Genomic DNA, 5,107 nt, shown 5'->3' with positions numbered 1-5,107 from the left:
CTTCAAGTTCAAGACTCATAGTTGATTTTTAGTGTTTCCTACCTTAGATTTCAAGCTTCAAGGTAAGAACTTATATTTTTGGATTTGGAAAGGTTTGAGATATTGAAGGTTAAGTTAAATTCATTGATTCATTGGATTACTGGTGATGATTGATGGTTAAATTCATGTATATTGTTGTAGGATTCCCTTCAAAATCATCTAAGAAATCACTTGCTTGTTGGGTTGTAAGTAGTAGCTATCCATTAAGCTCACATGATATATATATGTATAAAAGCCATTTTTGATTGATGTCTAGCTCATTTCATTGTTATGCTCTTGATAATTGTTATTATGTGTCTATTGATTAAGAGTTTCCATTGAATTCATTGATAAATGAGCTAGTAATTCATTGTGCCTACCAAGTGTTTGTTTAATTGCTTCAATGAGGTCCCTATGATTAAAGCCAAAGATTGATAGTAATTCATGCATGTCATTGGCCAATCACATGATTATGGAGTATCTCTCACAGTTTTGATATTCTTATATATCAAAGAGAAACTCTCCACAGGTCACAGAACTATCAATTCTTTTCCTTTAACTCATGCCATGAGATACCATTTACATTTACTTGATACCTACTATTGATGGGGAAAGATATTATTCAATTTTCGTTGTCATTTCCATTGCCATGTTCCAAGCCAAGACTATGTATATGTACTTGTTATGTAAAGCTTTCTACTTACTGCGTTTTATCTCATTCCAGTTAATGTCATGTGATGCATATGACAAGAAGGAATGAAACGGATTGTCCGAGGCAGGAGAAGTCATATGGCATGATAAGGGGAAAACTTTTGAATTGTATCACTTTTGTTGGGGTGTTGAACATTAATAGTTTTTGGGTATTTGGTATTTTGTATTAAATGAATTACATGTTGTTGGTTCTTTTGAATATATGGTCAATGGAAATGAAAAATTTTGTGGTGGTATTTTGAATATTTTGTAAATGGATATGTGTGATTATTGGAAAATGTTTATGATCAAATGATACATTGTTCTTTCACTTTTCAATGTTAAGGCTTCCGCGTATGTTATTTCTTTTAAATGTTTTTTGTCATGGGAGTGGGTTGTTTCAATTGGTATCAGAGCAAAAGTTTTTCGGGCCATATATGAATTCTTCTACCTAGAACAATCCGGTATGTTTTCGATCCTGCATCTAATGATTTTAACATTGAGAATTGATTCTATTTCATTGCCATTGATGTATCATTTCTTCCTATCTATGTTAAAGTGAGCATTTGTGTAGGATATGCCTCCCAAGAGAAAGGGTATTGAAGGGGATGATAGGACACCTCCTACTGATAAGACTGCCAAGGTTTTTAATGAATTCAGTAAGTTATTACAAGAACAAGCGAAGGTTCATAGTGAACAAATTCAACAGCTTTTGAGCATGCACACCTCGACCCAGGGTCGTGGTCGTGGAAGAGGCCAAGGCACAACTGAAAGTTCTGATGATGGTGCATATGATCGTTTCACACGTATGAACCCTCCTGATTTTACTGGTGGCCCTGATCCATTAGTGGCTCTTGAATGGATCAAATCATTGGAGGCCATATTCGATTACTTGAAGTTCACCGACCAAGATAAGGTAAGTTGTTCTGTGTTTATGTTGGTCATAGCGGCTCGTATCTGGTGGGAAGCCACCAAGGTCACATTTAATGTTCGAGAATTAAAGTGGGACGAGTTCAAGGAATTATTCTTCGCCAAATATTTTTCTAGAGAGGTCAAGGCCAAGAAGGTGAAAGAATTTCTTGAATTGAAGCAAGATGCTATGTCTGTCGCTGAGTATACCTTGAAGTTCGAAGAATGATGTGTTTTTGTTCCTTTTATTGCTGAAAACGACAAAGATAAGGGAGAACATTTCCTTCGTGGTTTGAAGTCAGAGATTCGAAGAGATGTTCATATGTTAAAGGTGATCACCTACCAAGACATTGTTGAGAAAGCCTTACTTTCCTAGCATGATGAGCAAGAGATTGAGAAGGAGTGACAGTTAAGGAGGCAAGCTTTTCAAGCTAGAAGGCAAGGGACAAATACTAATGTGCGAGGTGGCCACAAAGGAAAAGGCAAGATGGACCATCGCAATAAGCCTTCTTTACCTTCTTCAGATACGGAACGATCGGTGTGTCCTAAGTGTGGCAAGCCACACAAAGAGAATGTTTGGTTGGTAGTGGTCGATGTTTTAGATGCAAGGAAATGGGGCACACAGCACAAAAGTGTCCTCTTTCTTCCAATCAAGGAAGAGTTCTAGGAAGGATTTTTGCAATGACCAAGAAAAGTGCCAATCCTGATTCCTCAATTATATCAGGTAATATTTTAATCTTCGATAAGAAAGCACTTACATTAATTGATACTGGTGCGACACACTCTTGTCTGAAGTGTTCATCCATTCTTTGTCTGTTGAACCTACTGTTATTGTAAGGTCCAAAATTAAGACGACGTAATCCAACTGCATGCGAATCTAGGAAATTATGAAAAATTGAGTAATTAATTGATTTTAGTTGCTAATGAATTATGTGACGTACTTGTTATGCTAAATGAGATTTATTTGTCATCATGCAAAAAAAAAATGTATTTTTAGGAATATTCAAGTGACGATCGAGGAACGGGGACCGAGGGCTTAAGAAAACGTAAAATATTTTTATTAAATAATTATTTTTAATTATTTAAAAGATGGTCGATGCTTTTTAGTATTTTTGTGAAATTAAGGGATTTGATGTGATTTTATACGCCGGGGCGTAAATTTTATCGGTGTTGGTTTTTCAACTAAAATACGAGCTTTTTGGCAACCCGGCTAATAAATTCACATATTTAATTAAAGAAAAACTTTGGTATTATTTTATTTAAAACCTAATTTAACTAATGGGCTTAATTTTATGGCTTAATAGGCCTAAAGCCTAATTAGGGATTAAATTAGTATTTAAAGTGTATAAAGTTGCAAAACCTAGTCTACTTTGCACTCAAAGCCATCGGCCACACTCTTTATTTTCTGAAAAAAAAACTCTCCCCACCCCTCCCATACACACACGGCACTCACCATATCAAGCTAGAAGAGGTTTTCGAAGGTTGAAGCCAAAGTCGTCTCCCGTTCTTCGTCGTCAACGGTTTTTCGTGCATATAAAACGCAAAGGCACACCTTAATCTCCCTTTTCTCATCCATCATATCATATTATGATTTGAATTATTGAATGCATGAGGAACATGAAATATTTTAAGAATTTTCGTAATATTGCATGTATGCTTGAGAGAAGGTGATTTTTGAGTCAAATAATTTGTTCTTTGCATGCTAAGGGGGCTGCCATGATGCTATATTATGTTTAAGCACAGTTTCAAGCAAAACAAAGTCCCACACACACACCCAAGATCGGCAGAAACCAAAGAAAACAGGAAATAAGAAAACTGCATACGGCTGTCTTGGGATAGGGTGATCGGGTTTCATGAGGGAGGGTTGAGCTTGGTCGTGGCTTGGGCCGGGGCACGGCTAGGGCATGTCACGGGTCAGGGGGAGAGTCCTAGCCAAGCTAGGACTCATGGTCAGGGCTGGGGAAGAGTCCTAGCCACGCTAGGACTCTACCCGAGAGCACAGCCTCAGCTGTTGCTGCCTTCGCGCGGCTGCAGGGGGTCAGGGGCTCGATGCATGGGCACGGGCTGGGCAAGGGTGGTTCACTAGGGTCCTAAGGTGGTGCACAACACGTTGGTTCAGGGGCTGGGGCGTCGGCTTAGGGTCTAGGCACCAAAACATAGAGTCCAAGCTCATTGAAACTCTCGGCCAGCTTATGGGCAGTAGAGGGGACCTTCGTTTTTTGTTTTGGGGAGGTTTTCTTGTTGAAGTTAGAGTCCAGTAGGCTAAATTATTGTGTTGGGCAAGTTTTGGCTCGACTTGGTTCGGGGGTAACTCGTGAGAATCAGAAGTTGGCTCGGGGTCGAAGTTTAGGTGTCAAAATAGGGTTTTAAGTAAAGAAAAATTGGAAAACGGCTCACGGGGGTCGAGTCGGGGTTCATAAGGGCTAAAATAATATAAAAAGACTAAATTTATAATTTAAGAATTTTATATTAAAGTTTGGTATTTTTCGGGATTAAAACACTGTTAAAACAATTAAGAAAAGATAATTGAAAAAGTCTAACATTTAAGCCAAATAAAATTATGAAAAAAATTCACGTAAGCTTAAATAATTATTTGGGACATGTTAGAGTCATGAAATCAAGAAAAAAGTTGAAAACGTAAAATGTCGAGTCCAGGGGTAAAACGGTCTTTTTACACCGGGAAATTAGTAAAGGTTATGGCAGTGCCCTAAATACTGTTTTCATGATACTATGATTATTTTTAAATGTATATGAATTGTTCATGATTAAATGATGATTTTTAAATGTCTAAGAGATTTTTATGATTTAAGAAGACATTTAAAATACATGTTGCATGCTTGGTTTCAAAAATGAAAAAAATGTAATGATATTCATGATTTTTCTAAAGTGATGTGAATGAAAAATGTTGAAGGATGTGAAATAATTGTGACTAATTCGTTAATGTTGGCGACGTCGTGAGGGTTATGGTCCCAGTGGGAGCCCGACGATCGTGTTTCCAACATTGCGAATATGTGGTAACGGATATGTGGTAACGGTTTTGTGGTAACGGAAGAATGGGAATATCGTGAGGGAAAAGGCCCCAGAGGGAGCCCCGACGATCGTATTTCTATTCGAATCATGATAGGCCAGGGCCCAGTTGACCGGTTAGAGTGTTGCTGGTGTCCCCCGCCGCCCAGTACTCTGGTTTTATGTAGATGGATCCATCGACCCTCATGAGCATGATCAGGAAAGTCACAATTAACAATCTGAATTCAACAAAAGAAAAGAGAAAAAGAAAAGGAAAATGTTCATGATCATGTTAAAGGTTTTATGTTATGTCATGTTGAGGAAAAAGGAAAAAGTTAAGGTTTATGATTGCATGTCATGAAAAAGTATTTTACGAAAATGTTTATGTTTAGAGTTTTATGCATCAGGAAAATGTTTACGAAAATATTTATGTTTATGCATCTTCATGAAAACGATATTTTAAGTACAAATATTTTTCACCGTT

The sequence above is a fragment of the Primulina tabacum genome, chromosome 4 (genome assembly GCF_025594145.1).
Source record: "Primulina tabacum isolate GXHZ01 chromosome 4, ASM2559414v2, whole genome shotgun sequence".
NCBI classification, from domain to species: Eukaryota; Viridiplantae; Streptophyta; class Magnoliopsida; order Lamiales; family Gesneriaceae; genus Primulina; species Primulina tabacum.
Note: the sequence above shows the minus strand (reverse complement) of the source record.